This window comes from Balaenoptera ricei, chromosome 9, assembly GCF_028023285.1.
Source record: "Balaenoptera ricei isolate mBalRic1 chromosome 9, mBalRic1.hap2, whole genome shotgun sequence".
Lineage (NCBI taxonomy): Eukaryota > Metazoa > Chordata > Mammalia > Artiodactyla > Balaenopteridae > Balaenoptera > Balaenoptera ricei.
The window spans coordinates 10,384,900-10,401,083 of NC_082647.1; the positions used below are offsets into that span (position 1 = coordinate 10,384,900).

Consider the following 16,184-nt stretch of genomic DNA (forward strand, 5'->3'; position numbering starts at 1 on the left):
TTTGGTGGGACACAAACATTCAGTGTATAGCACCTAAATAATACACTTAATGTTTAGTGTTGTAAGTACCATAATGGTCTATGTTTTTATACTTAAATATGTAAATTTGCAGTGTAAACAGTCTTAGTAATTGTTTTTTTCCCCTTTGTGACAATCTCTTCCTTTACAATGAATGTTTAGTCATTTAAATTTAACCCAAACCATATCAGCCCTTTTTTAAGTCAACCATCTTGATATTTGTTTTGTATTTTTCCCATTTGTGCTTTTATTCCTGTTTCTGCCTTCTTGTAGATGTATTGAATAATTTTTTAGTATGCTATTTTACATCTTCTATTGTCATCTTAGCTATGTTTCTTTGTTTAATCTTTAGAATAATCATTATTAAAATAAAACTATCTTGAGCTTAAAATTTAATTTCAAATATTATGAATAATAGTCTAATTTCACACCTCATTTATGTTTTATGCTTTTTTTCCCTTTGTTTTATGTATAAAACACTAGTATTTTGCCTAAAGTAGTAAGTTGCTTGTGAAAAAAAATAAAATATGAAAATAATAATTTCATGTACATATAATCACTCTTTATTCTATTCTGTAGTTTAAGGCCTCAGTGTGATATTATCACCCTTTGCCCTGAGGAAATTTTTATAGTATATCTGTACATGCATGTCTGTTGGAGACAGTATTTCTCTTATTTATGTTTCTGAAAATATTTTTCTTTCATTTTGAAGGGAAATTCTGCTATATGTAGAATTCTGAGCTAGCAGATTTTTTCTTGTGCTAGTTTAAAATATTTCAATCTCTTTTATCCTCTCTCATTTTGAATGAGAAGTCACCCATCTGTCCTAAAGCTGTGTCCTTTTATGGACTATGACCCTCTTCAATCTATTTTTTTAAATTTCTCTTTATCTTTCCTAGTACCAGTGTAACTACAATATGTCAAATTGTGGTTTTCTTGGCATTTATCCTGCCTGGGAGTGTCTGGGTTTTTGAATCTGCAGAGTGGTTAGTTTGTTCAATCGTGGAAAATTCCAGTCATTATCTTTTCTCTCTTTCTGGCATTTCAATTACATTTTATATTTCATTTAATATTGTCTGAATGTCTTAGATTCTATGTTACATTTTCTTAATTTTCTTCTCGTTTAGTTTTAGTTTTGATAATTTTTACTGACTTTTCTACTAATCCATGGCTCCTTTCTTCTGTTGTGTTCAATCTATTGATAAAATCAACAAATATAGTATTTTTCATAGCTAGCATTTTCATTTGGTTGTTTTTTTGGGAGGAAGGGGGATTTCATTTATCTCTGTTGAAATTTCTCACCTGTTAGTTCATGCTTAACGTGTTTAATATTTTTAATAGTTATTTTAAAGTCTTACCTGGTAATTTGTGAGTCTGATTTTACTGACTGTTTTTCCCTTGATCATGTGTAACATTTTCTTTTTCCTTATCATGCCTTGTATTTTTTAAAACTGCTTGACATTATTTTTACAATAAGAATAGGGACTTAAGTCATATTTATCCCCAGGAAAAGGCACACTGGTGTCATTGTGTCACAGCTGTAGGCAGAGAACTAAGTAAAGTTAATCTGCAGTGAATTGGGTTTAAATTTTGTTGCAGGTTTGGTTATATTCATTTGCCCACTAGATATGAATATTTTGAAGTTATGAATCACAACATTTCCTTTGTGGGGCTTGATATCTTAGAACAAATAAGACTCTAGAGATCTTTTAAGGCTATAGAGATCTGTTTTTGCTTTACAGCTCAGGTGCCAGCTTTGCAAAGCATGGTGAATGCTCTATGATATACAATCTGGTTACCAGGTTTTGGATCACTGAGGACCTTTACTTTACTCTTTCTCCTTACTCCCAGCTCTCCACATCTTGATAGATCTCTTACCATTCTGCAGCACTACCTGCACAATTTGGAGATTCACTGCAGTGCACTAAGTGGAGAGTCTCAACTATACATCTTTATTGCTCCTGTGCTCTACCACTGTCCTGTTATCCAAGCATTTTATGATCTCTCCTGCCTGTCCCCTTCTCAGCACTCCTCCCATACCTACTTCTATATTCTTCTAATGTGTATGTCAGGAATGCATAAATACATGTCTTTCTTTCTAAATTACAGAAAGCCCACTCATGCTTTTGCAACACCTCAAAGTTCCTGACTCTTACAGTCAAGTCCCCATGGTAGTATCACATTTAACACTTATGGGTCAAAGAGGAGGTTCAAGCATTACTCAAATCCCTCAAGCACTTAGGAAAGTTCAATTGCTTACACACAGACACTCTTATATAAAGCAGCTTTTACACATTATCTGGTATCTGTAATTTGTGGGAGCTTCCAGTGCTCTGACTTCAAAATGACATTGTGTTGTTTGTTCTCATCCAAACTATCTTCACTCTAACATTTTATCCCATCACACTTTTCATTTTCTTCATAATGTGCAGAATCATGGAAAGTGCTGAGGTATTTCACCTCTCCCATGACAGATACCCCTTTTGAGAATTTGTATATTATTTTAACAGTTTTTCCTTTTGAGAATCTACTACAAAAATATAGTTTATTTTCTCTTTAGAGGATGGGGAAAGGTGAAATGCTTAACTGACACAGAGGAAGAGGAAAGATGGAAAATTCACAGATGAATTTGTTTATCCTGCTATGCTACTATGCTTTTGTACATTCTGCTTTATATTTGGATTTTACTTTCTGTTATTATTTTCGTTGGTATTTGAGTATATAATTACATGTAACTACTATCTATAATCATATATCTCCTGTTAAACTGTGTTATTGCACAAATGACAGAGACAAAGGGATTTCCATAAGTAAGTCAACCCATTTCTCAGTGCTTCACACTTAGTAAGCAATGGGCACATGCTTGCTGAACAAAACTTCATAAAATTAGTTGTGTAAGTAAGTTGAACAACAGGCATAAACATAAAGGCAGAAAATATAAAATATCAGGTAGGTTGTAGATATATGCTAAGTGCTTTATGTTGTACTTTCCTTTTTTGTTGCTCTATAATTAGCATTTCCCCTAAAATTTCCAAATGGTATTCTTTAATGTAAGTATTCTTTCAGTTGAATATTATATCTTATACTAGGTGATAGTGATTATATATGAAAGGAATTAGATAAGGAACTAGAGCTCCTAGAAAACACAGCAATATTCAGAAGCAAAAGGAAACACTGGGAACATAAATCAATTGGTCTTTAACATCATACTGTGCTCATGTGAACTGAATGCTAAATTCTACTTATATAGGATAAAAATTCCACTTAGAGGTTGTTAATCAATCAATCATTCCCATTTTTTATTACAATTATTGAAATTTAATTTTTGTACCCAAGAGCCCCTATGTATAGGAAACATCTCTTTATTGTACCTTTGACTTTTACCCGTACAGTTTAGTACCTGCTATTGTTCCTGGAATGACCCAAATGTAGGGGAAATATTCCAGGGGCATATTCTTCAGAGTGATCTTTTACTAGTTCTATCTGATAATTTGATATGTGGGTGCATTTAGCATAAAATGCTACTGCAAATTTAAGGAATTTCCCTGTAAATATGTTATATCCCCAAAGTGTTTGTTTTATAAAAGTGTGTGTGTACCTTGTCCAAACATTTTCATCCTTCAGGCCAATGCTAAGATACAGGTAAATATTGGGCTTTTTAAAACCTTATATTAATGGGAGTATTGAAAGACTGGAAAACAATATCTGGTGTTGGTCTGATACTTCCTGAACTGGATTACTTATGTCTAATATGTAGTACAATTTAATACTTGATGATAACCCAGGCTCTCAAAAATGTACTCTAATACTATGAAAAATGCATTCTATAGAACATATTGGCAGGAGGGGTATTCTGTGGGAAAGAAGTAGAGCATCCACTAAGGAAAAAAATCCCAATATTAATTGTGAAGGGTCAGGGAATAAACTGAGTTTTGAAATGAGACAGTGAAGTTTTGCATTCATGTTTTAGGGTCTGGTTGTTATTGTGCCTGAAATAGAAATCGTGAAGATACTTGGAGAAGGCTAATGGTGGGGACTAAAATGGACCCTATTATAAGGAGCTAAGTAAGAACTCTGACATCGTGTTTGGACCTATAGACCCTAAAAGTAAGTATTTCTTTCTTTTTTTTTTTTTTTTACAGTAAGTATTTCTAATAGCAGTTTTTACATGGCTCTCCATTCTGAATTTTTCCCAATTTCAAAACATAAGGGAACTTTCTAAAAGTCACAGCCTGGACTCGAACTATACTATGTATAATTATGTAAAAGAATATACCATCCCCAAGTCGGAACAAGGGCATCAGAAGAGGTCACCGCCAACAGGAAAATAAGTACGTCCAGTAAAGCATCCATATGCTGAGAAGTACTCACCATCAAGGACAGCCACGGGAAGGACAGGTAATTTAAGGATCTGGAGCCTTGTCCAGGGGCATATGGATGGGAATTTATGTTCACTAGTCTCATTTGCCCCAAACATGTGAATTTCTCACAGGTGGCTAGTGAGCTTCTATGCCATAATAACTTGTTTATATAAAAGAAATGTAATTTCATTTCAACAAGGCCAGTGACATATGAGGTAATTAAAAGAGAAATGATTGATAGAGATAAAATAATAGATGCATAGCAAAGCAATGCATTTAAAGTGCTTTTAAATGTTTAGAAAAGGTAAGTAACATTCCCAAGGTCACTATAGCTAGTGACAGGAGGAGCTGGGATTTGAACTCTCCAACCTGTGCTCCTAATGACTGTATACTGTTGCCTTGGGCAGTAAGCTAGGTAAGGCTCATTCTCCATTTTGAGAATTTTTAAAAAATATTTTATAGCACCCTACTTTTCAGGTTCCTGGCTCTCATTCCATTCCAGTTTTTCATATTTTATGTAGTTCTAATGTAGAGACTTTGAAATCCCTCAGGATAAATCCTATGCTAATTTTATCTTTAAAACCCTACAATTTAGCAGAATGGCCAATACATTGTAACCATCAAATACATGTTTCAGGCATTTGAATCTGTAACGGAGCCTTTATTGCAGTGAAAATTCAATGAGTTCTGGTTCAAGATGGCACCTTAGGAGGATCCTAAACTCACCTCTTCCCATGGACATAACCAAATCTATAGCTACATATGGAACAATTTCCTCTGGAAGAAAACCTAGCTGAGTAACTTCTATACATTGGGTGAACAAGAAAAAAACAAACATTGAAGTAAGTAGGAGAGGCTGAGTCACAATATCACCATAAACCCCATACCAGGAATAGCAACCCACCCTTGGAAGAGAACTCAAAATCCTAAGTTTCTCACTGAGGAGCAGAGTTTGAACTCCTTATCTGGCACTCCAACTTTTCAGACCTGCACCTGAGAGATGAGCCCCCAAAATATCTAGCTTTGAAATCCAACATGTCTTGCATCCATGATACCCACAACACCATAGCAAATTGAGTTGAAGAGTTCAGACTCTGCATACTTTAAAAGCTGCTGCCTGTGGTTCTGGCTTCTAATTAACCTAATCTAGGTGCTAAGATCCTCCCCTTGGGGACACTGACAGTTGTTGGCACACCTCCAACTACTGGGACTCACACACAATAAAATAGGCTGCTTGGACAACCATGAAGATTTGAGAGACAATCTCAATCTCAAAGAACTAGGGAAGAAATAAGGTACACCCCTTACATGAGACCATTCCAAGTCTCAGAGAGGTGGATGTTTATCTAATGCATAGAAACCAATACAGAGAGTAAAGGAAAATGAGGAAACAAAAGAATATGTTCCAAATGAAAGGATAAAATAATACCTCAGTAAAAGACTTTAATGAAGAGGAGAAAAGTAATTTACCTGATAAAGAGTTCAAAATAGTGGTCATAACAGTGCTCACCATGCTTAGGAGGAGAAGAATGTATTTAAAAAGTGAGAATTTCAACAAAGAGAAAATATAAGAAAGTACCAATAGGAGTCACAGAGCTGAAGAATACAATAAGTGAACTGAATAATACAATGGCAGAGAAGTCACCCAATCAGAGCAGAAAAATAAAGAATTAAAACATTAAAGATAACTTAAGGGACTTATGGGGCAGAAAACTTCCCTACCTTGGTGAAGGGACACATCCAGATCCAGAAAGCTCAGAGAGTTCCTAATGAGATGAACCCAAAGAGACCTACATCAAGAAATATTGTAATAGAAGTATTAGAAGTTAAAGACAAAGGGATAATCTTAAAAGAGGCAAGAAAAAAACACTTGCTACCTGCAAGGGGGCCCCCATTAGACTACCAGCAGATTTTCTAGCAGAAACTTTGCAGGTCAGAAGGGAGTGGTAGGATATATTCAAAGGACTGAAATTTTTAAAAGTAACAACCAAGAATACTCTATCCAGCAAAGTTATTCTTAAAAATTGGAGGAGAGAGAAAAAGTTTTCCAGCAAAAGGTAAAGTAGTTCATCAACATTAGACTGGCCTTGAAAGAAATGTGACAGGGACGCCTTGAAAGAAATGTGACAGGGACTTCTTTAAGATGAAACAAAAAGGTGTGAATTAATAACAAAAACATAAGAAGGTATAAATTCACTGGTAAAACTTAATGTAAAGTTCAGAATAATCTAATGTTGTAAAGGTGTTGGGTTAATCATTTATAAATCCAGAATGAAGATTAAAATACAAAAATAATTAAAACATAACTAAAATAATTTGTTCATTGATACACAAGTTAAATGATGTAAATTGTGACATCAAATACATAAAATGTGTGAAGGATGAGTAAAAATATAGGCTTTAGAATATATTTAAACTTGCTATTAACTTAAAATAGACTGTTATAAATGAGGTTTTTTTTTTTAATGTAAACCTAATGGTAACCAAAAAGCAAAAAAAATTAGTAGATATACAAAAGGTCAAGATAAAGGAACCAAAACTACCAGTACAGAAGATCATCATATAACAAAGGAAGAGAGCAGAGAAGAATAAAGGAACAGAGGAACTACAAAATATCCAGAAAACAATTAACAAAATGGCAACAAATACATACATATAAATAATTACTTTAAATGTAATGACTAAATTTTCTAATCAAAAGAAATCAAGTGACTGAATGGATTAAAAAAACAAACAAACAAAAAACCCATCTAGATGTTGCCTAGGGAGACTAACTTTAGATTTAAAAACACACACAGACTGAAAGTGAAGAGAAAGAAAAAGATGTCCCATGCAAATGGGAATGAAGAGAAACCTGGGGTTGCTAGGCATATACCAGACAAAATAGACTGGAAGACAAAGAAGGTCATTACTTAATGATAGAGAGGGGTCAGTCAAACAAGAGGATATAACATTGTAAATATTTATGCACCCAACATTAGGAGCACCTAAATATGTAAAGCAAACATTCACAGAGCTAAAGGAAAAAATAGAATGCAAAATAATAATAGTTGGGGACTTTAATACCCTATTTACATCAATGGATAGGTTATCCAGACAGAAAATCAATTATGAAACATCAGCTTTAAATGACACATTAGACCAGATGGACTTAACAGATATAACAGAACTTTCCATCCAAAAGCAGCAGCATACACATTTTTTTCAGTTGCATATAGAACACTCTCCAGGATACATTGCATGTTAGGCCGCAAAACAAGTCTTAATAAATTTAAGAAGACTGAACTCATACCAAGCACCTTTTCTGACCACAATGGTAAGAAACTGGAAATCAACTATAGAAGAAAACTGGAAAATTCACAGATACATGGAGATTAAAAACATGCTACTGAATAACCAATGGGTCAAAGAAGAAATCAAAATTTAAAATACCTTCAGAGAAATGAAAATGGAAATGTAAAATAACAGAACTTATGAAATATAACAAAAGCAGTTCTAACATAAGTTCACAGCGATATACAGCTACCCACTTATGATTAAAAACTCTCAACAAAGTGAGTGTAGTGTGAACATACCTCATAATAATAATAGCCACATATGACAAACCCACAGCTAACATCATACTCAAGATGATGAACACAAGGATGCCCACTCTTGCCACTCTTATTCAACATAGTGTTGGAAGTCTTAGCCAGAGCAATTCAGCAAGAAAAATAAATTAAAAGTCATCCAAATCAGAAATGAAGAAGTTAAATTGTCACTATTTGCAGGTAACATGATTTCATACAGAGAATACTCTAAAGACTTCACCAAAAAACTATTAGAAATAATTTAAAAATACAGTAATGTTGCAGGACACAAAATCAATATACAAAAATCTGATGCATTTCTATATACACTAACAATGATATAGCAGTAAGAGTAATTAAGAAAACAGTCCCATTTAAAAATGCATTAAAAAAGAATAAAATAACTAGGAATAAATTTAACCAAGGACGTGAAAGACCTGTACACTGAAAACTGTAAGACATTAATGAAATAAATTGAAGAAGACACAAATAAATGGAAAGATATTACATGCTCATGAACTGGAAGAGTTAATATTGTTAAAATGTCCACACTACCCAAAGCAATCTACAGATTCAATGCAAGCTCTATCAAAATTCCAATGCCATTTTTCACAGAAATAGAACAATCCTAAAATTTGTATAGGACATGAAGACTGCAAATAGCCAAAGCAATTTTGAGAAATAAGAACAAACCTGGGGGCATCATCCTCCCTGACTTCAAACTATATTACCAAAGCAATAGTTATCAAAACCACATGGCTTTCGTATAAAAACAGACACATAAATCAAGGAACAGAATAGAGAGCCCAGAAATAAACCTATGCATAAATGGTCAATTAATTTATGACAAAGGAGCCAAGAATATACGAAGGGAAAAGGACAGTCTCTTCAATAAATGGTGCTGGGAAAACTGGATAACCACATGCAAAAGAATAAAATTGGACCACTATCTTATACCATACACAAAAATTAATTCAAGATGGATTAAAAATATGAATGTAAAACCTGAAATCATAGAAGAAAACAAAGCAGTAAGCTCTGTGACATCAATGTTGGAGGTTGATTTTTTTGCTTGTGACACCAAAAACAAAGGCAACAAAAGCAAAAAGAAACAAATGGGACGACATCAAACTAAAAACAAACAAACAAACAAAAAACAGTTCTGCACAGCAAAGGGAACGTCAACAACATGAAAAGGCAACCTATTGAATGGGAGAAAATATTTGCGAATTGTGTATCTGACAAGGGGCTAACATCCAAAATATATAAACAATTCATACAATTCAATAGCACTTCACCAAACATAGACTCAATTCTCTTTTGTCATTTCATTTAGAAATTTTTTGTGTTTGTATTTAGCATAGTTAAATGAGTTTCCTGAAATGAAATTTTGCATCCACAACACTATTAAAAACAGCACAGTCTACAAATAATACACTTTAAATACAAGGACACACATAAGTTGAATGTAAAGGGATGGAGAAAAATATCCCATGATAACACTAATAAACAGAAATCTTGAGTAGCTACATTATTTCCTGACAAAAATTTAGATGAAGCTTAATTATCAGAGATAAGGAAGGGCATAAAATAACAATAAAGGGTCAGTTCTCCAAGAAAATCCAAAATCTCTATGTACCTAACAATAGAATATCAAAATATAAAAGAAAAACAGAATGGAAAGGAGACATAGATAGCTCCACTATTATAACTGTATATTTTACTGTATATTTTTTAGTAATTGGTAGACCAAGCAGGCAGAAAACTACTAAGGATAAAATTGACCTGAAAAGCACTATTAATCAATTGACATTTAAAGAATCCTGTATCTCACAATAGCATTTTTCTAAGGCTCACATGGACTGTTGTATAGGACATATCACATTAGCTAATTTAAAAGACCATAAATCATACAAAGTATGTTTGCAGGACACAATGGAATCAATAATTAATAACATTCCAAAGTAGAAAATAATAGGCCCTGTTGATTTCACTTGTGAATTCTATCAAACAATTAATGAAAAAATTATAGCAATCCTCTACAATCTCATCCAAAAGATAGAAACAGGGGGAACACTCTCTAATTCACTCTATGAGGCCAGCATTATCTTAATAACAAAGCCAGATAAAGCTCTACAAGAAAGGAAAACTAAAACTGTATTTTCAAAAACATATCAGCCAATGGGATCCAACAATGTATAAAATAATTGTACAATGAAGTGAGATTTATTTCAGGTATATGGGACTATTTCAACATTCAAAAGTCAATTAAGTTAATCTATCAAATCAAGAGACTAATAAGAAAATTCACATGATCAAATCAATTCATGCAGAAAAGCATTTCACAAAATCCAACACCCATTCATTATAAAACTCTCAACAAGGTAGAAGTAGAACTTCCTTAACCTGAAAAAGACTATCACTTCACAAAGGTACAAAAATTGGGGTGCTATAGGGCAAATAAATATGAGTGAGCATATTTCCCTATTCATCCTCTGGTGGGTTATGGAGGGTAGATGTCAAGTTTTCTTATTGGTCATTGAAATTCTCACCTAGTTTTTCTTTGTCATCACTTCTAAGTATTATGAAACACTTCCATTTGTAAGTATAGCTATCTATGGCTGATAATAATAATTACAATTAATGTAATAGCTAATATTTATTTAGCATTTATTGAGGGCTTATGTGTCAAACACCGTGTTTAGCAGTTTATATGGATTATCTTATTTGGACCTCAAACAATTCTATGATTTACTTTTGATTCCCATTTATAGCTGAAGATTCTAAACTACAGAAAGCAATTTAACTTGTGCTAGAAACTTAGTGGAAGTCAGCATTCAAGCCTACACAATCAGGCTCCAAAAGCAACTCTCCTCTCCCATGTTGAACTGCCTCTCAGGCAAGTGAGTATCGTTATAAAAATAAAACCTCTCAGTTAATTGTGGTGAAACCCAAGGCCTTCTCTCTTTATCAGGAATTCCTGGAGTAGGTCTAAACTCTGCATCAGAGCATCAAAGAACCAATTATAGAATTTCAGCAACTTCTGCCTTTTCAGATAGTCTATTTTCAAAATATAAAGATGGAATTTAACATACTTTGAAACAATGGCTTTTTTCTCCATCCAATTCCATGTCATTTTTGATCACTGTTACCTTTTGCCACATGCTGACATTAGATTATTCTGGTCTCAATGTCTGAGGTTATTAAGTTTTTGTTTCTTTTGTTTTATTTCATCATATATGGAAAACAGAAATATTTCTTTATTTAGAAATGTGCCATTCTATCCAGATGCATAAAACTAGTTTTGAATTAGTTAAGGTAATAAATTTATCCCAAACTAAGGAGTAGGTCTTTCTGGGATTTTAATTTCCTGATTTTTTTTCCCTAATATTTCCAATGCCTCTAAAACAAAAAAGAGACATTAAGTATTTTGATTTCAGAAAGTGTAAACACTTAAGAGCACTCAGTTTCATAGAGTTTATTTATTATTTTCTTGGTCTTCTCCATAAAAATATATTCCATATAGAGAAGTTAATAAAGATAAATTGATTGTTTGCTGAAGAAAAACACAGAGCACTAACCATAGAGTTACTATAATTAAATTACCAAGTAGATAAAAATATTGAAATGCCAAATAGAATTCCAAATTATTTGTGCTTTATATAAATATATGACTTGCTAAAAACAATATAGTTCTATGTTTAATGGCAACTACATACTTTTCTGCAGCTTTTATGGAAGAGATGTCCAGAATTTAAAAAGAAAAATAAAAGTAATAATAAATAAAAATACATACCCTGTAGGTGAATTTGAAGTTTTCCTTTGTTAAGGATTTATTTGTTAATGAAATTAAGTAGAATACACATTAAAATTAGACTAAAAATTCCAAGAGTGGAAACAAGCATATTTAGAAAAAGCTTCCAAATTAAGTGTTTTTTCTTCTAATGGCTTACCTTAAAAAAAAATCATGGCTTTTTTATCTCCCTTAATTCGTCTCCTTCTGCATAAAATACTTGGAGAAAATATCCTTTAGTCTTTACATTTATATATAAGAAAACTGTACATAAACTATAGAGGAGTTGTACTGAGTTAGATATGCTTTTTAAAGTTCTTATCATAAACTACATGCCTATTTAATGGCAGAGTACAATCTATTACAACAGTGATTCTTGGGATTTATCATCTTTCAATCTTGAAAAAAATCCATATTAAAAAACTCCTATTCTGCTTATGACTAAGATAAAGTAATAGCACTCAAATTTACATTCCCAGTTCAAACAACTAAAAATCTGGACACAATATATAAATAACACTTCAAGGCATTGGAGATAATGCAGCTAAAGGCAGTATTCTCTGAAAGACAGTAAACAAACAAGGTGAGCTCTGTAACTACCACAGTATACTGTCTGGAGAGAATTTCCAGTGTCACAGTGGGGTGAAACCCAGGCAGAGGATGGTTCCCTCACTGAGTTGAGGAGTGGGAGGTGGAAGTCTGGGATGGGACTAGAGGCTAGAGTAAGAAGGGCAGAATCCTGAGAGGAGAAAGCAATCTACAGGTGTTCAGGTGGTCCCCCTTAAACTGAGTATTGATCAGTTTTTACAGTGAGGAAACCACCTGAGACCAAGGGAACAACCATCTAAAATAAAGAGAGAAACAACCCTCAGTGCTCACATGAAAGCAAGCGTAGCTCCTATTCCCACAGACCGAGTGGAAAAGCTCATAATTCACAGGTCATTGGGTATAGACTACTCAGAAGGAATTTATCCCAGAATTGGGGGAAAAATTAGACGTAGACTAAAGTTGTTCTGGTCCTGCCTAACAAGACTTAAAACTTAAAATCAAGACAGGAAAATATCATACTATTTTCAGGTAACTTAACTGTGCCAGATAACAAAGTTCAACACTATTTAAAGGAAGGAAAATGTATACAGACACAAGAAGGTGTTCATTTAAAAATTACCAGATATGCAAAAAAGCAGGAAAATATAACCCAAGATGAGAAAAATCAATCAAAATTAACCCCTAAAACATTCATTGTAGAATTAGTAACAATAACACTAAAAGACTTATTATAACTGTATTCTACATGTATAACAAACTAGAGGAAAAGACAGAGCATTTTAGTAAAACATAGAAATATCAAAGATGTAAATTTAATTCTAGAGATGAAAACTACAATGTCTGATATACAATGCACTGGATAGGATTAATGGCAGATTAGGCACTGCAGCATACAAGATCAATGAACTTGAAGACATATCCATGGAAAGTAAATAAAAAATAATATTGTGTTGTGGACTTTGTAACATATATGACAAAGGTGACACTGGTTAATAAAGGAAAAATGAAAGCCTACTGTTGTCAGGTTTTTATATTATGCATGAACTGGTATGATAACATTTCAAAGTAGATTATCATAAGTAAAAATGCATGATATAAACATAAGCAAACACTGAAACAAACAAAAAAAGAGTTTTAGCCAATAATTCAGCAAAGGAGATAAAATACACTAAATTAATCCAGAATAATGCATTACAGTGGAAATAAGTGGAGCAGGAACAAACAGGACAAATAGAAAACAAATAGCCAGTGGTAGATTTAGAACCAATCATGATAATGATCATATTAAATGATATAAACTAATTAATAGGCAGTGATTGTCAAAAGGGGTAAAGAGCAAGACCCAATTATATTCTGGTTACAAAATGCCCACTTTAAATATTAGATGCAATGAACAAATTAAAAGACAAAAGCTACCAAAGCTCATTCAAGAAGAAATATGTTACCTGAATAGCCTTAAATCAACAATTTGTACTTATCTTTCCCACAAAGAAAAGTATGGGCCAACACGTCTCACTTTAGTAAATTAAATACAATAATACATAAGAGGTATAATAATCCAAGCCTTGAATCACTTATAAAATTTACATAATATGGATCGTAGACCTAAATATAAACACCAAACTTCTAGAAAATGTAGAGGAGAAAATACTTGTGACAACAATAGGCCAAGATTTCTTAGAAACATAATAAATAAATAAAACAATTGATAAATTGTGTTTTATAAAAAGTAAAAACTGGACAAAATTATCATATATCTGACAAAAAGCGCATATTCTTAATATATAAAGAAATCTCAAGATTCAATAAAAGGAAAACCAACAACTCATTAGAAGATGTGCAAAATATTTGAATAGAAATCTTTTTGTTCACTAAGGAAGAAATGTAAGTTGCAAATAAGCATTTGAAATGTTATTCAACATTATTTATAAAAAAGTGCAAATTATTAAAATCACAATGTGATAATACTCCACATTTTTTAGAGTGTCTAAAATTAAAAAGCCTAACCAAATAAATTGTTGGCAAGATTATGGAGTTAATGTAAAATGGTAAACATATCTTGGAAAATAGCTTGGCTTTCCCTTAAAAAGTTAAATACACATGTACAACATGACCAGCCATTTCAGTCCTAGGCATATGTCCATGCACAGACTTGCACACAGAGGCAAATAGAAGTCAAAGGAAATATCCTAGGGAGGTGAAGCCCTTACTTACCTCCTGCAGATCTCAACAAGGGGTGAAGAAACTTCTAGGCTTTCCAAAACCTGTGTGAGAAAGAAAATATATGTGAAAATCTGAGAAACTGAATCATATAAATCAAATCAAATGCAGTAGGTTGAAGAAGAATATAAGCATATTATAGGTAAGGGAATGTTATCTCAAAATACCTATTGAAAGTAAAGTTCTAGAAGAAGAATATCAACAAAACTAAAAGAAAAATGGTAAAGGATATCAATATGTTTATATTAATTTTTTAATTCAAATATACCATAAATATATGTAAAAATGTTCAATTTCAGTATTAAGAAAATATAAAAGTAACAACTAGATGGCCCAAATAATGTTTATATTAATAACAGTTATTAAAATGGTAACACTTACTTGTGTGGCAGATGCAAGGAAAGTGGCTTGATCTTGAATATTCATGAAAATATTGATTGCTTTTCATTAGTTTGGAAGAGAAATCTCAAAAGTATCTGCCAAAATTTAAAATACATATAGGCATTCAAATAAATAAAAGAGAAAAATGTTATTACAGCATATCTTTTATAGGCAAAATATTAGTAAATAAATTGTGGCACTGACTACTAAAGTATAATATAAGAAAAATAAAGAATGATTTATAACTGTAGTTGGAGGGATTTTTAGATACTATTATGTGGGAAGAGCAAGATGCAGAAAAGTGTATATAATTCCCCATATTTGTTACACAAAAATGGCAAAAATCCATGTTATGTGTGCATATGTATAGCAATAGTAATATTATGAACATGGAGAAAAGTACACATCAGGCTGTTAACATTAGTTACATGGTTGGTAGAGGGAAATAGAAGATGAGAGGGACATAAATAAAAATAATACCAAAATGCTACAAAAGAAAGAATGTATATTTTCCAAAAGAAAAATAACATCCCTAGAGTAAAACATATATAAAAATATGTGGGTGGGGGGTCAAGGTCTATCTAGAAGGACATATAAAAGAACATTATACAAAATGACTATACTACCCAAAGCAACCTACAGATTCAATGCAATCCCTATCAAATTACCAATGGCAATTTTCACAGAACTAGAACAAAAATTTTTTAAATTTATATGGAAGCTCAAAAGACCCCAAATAGCCAAAGCAATCTTGAGAAAGAAAAACAAAGCTGGAGGGATCAGGCTCCCGGACTTCAGACTATACTACAAAGCTACAGTCATCAAAACAGTATGGTACTGGCACAAAAACAGATATATGGATCAGTGGAACAGGATAGAAAGCCCAGAGGTAAACGCACACACCTGTGGTCAATTAATCTACAACAAAGGAGGCAAGAATATACAATGGAGAAAAGACAGTCTCTTTGTAAGTGGTGCTGGGAAAAGTGGACAGCTACATGTAAAAGAATGTAATTAGAACATCCTCTAACACCATACACAAAAATAAACTCAAAATGGATCAAAGACCTAAATGTAAGGCTGGAAACTATAAAACTCTTAGAGGAAAACATAGGCAGAACACTCTTTGACATAAACTGCAGGAATATCTTTTTTGATCCACCTCCTAGAGTAATGAAAATAAAAACAAAAATTAAAAAATGGGACCTAATTAAACTTGAAAGTTTTTGCACAGCAAAGGAAACCATAAACAAAATGAAAAGACAACCCACAGAATGGGAGAAAATATTTGCA

General features: G+C 32.7%; 1 long non-coding RNA gene across 1 annotated transcript in view; it reads right to left on the minus strand.

Moving 5' to 3' along the window:
* LOC132371711 (uncharacterized) overlaps positions 1 to 16,184 on the minus strand; it is a 285,405-nt gene that overhangs the window by 15,545 nt on the left and 253,676 nt on the right. Inside the window, exons 5-6 of the long non-coding RNA XR_009504934.1 lie at positions 14,892 to 14,986; positions 14,505 to 14,554 (exon numbers count right to left, since the gene is read on the minus strand). This is a non-coding gene — a long non-coding RNA (uncharacterized LOC132371711). The remainder of the gene's footprint in view (positions 1 to 14,504; positions 14,555 to 14,891; positions 14,987 to 16,184) is intronic.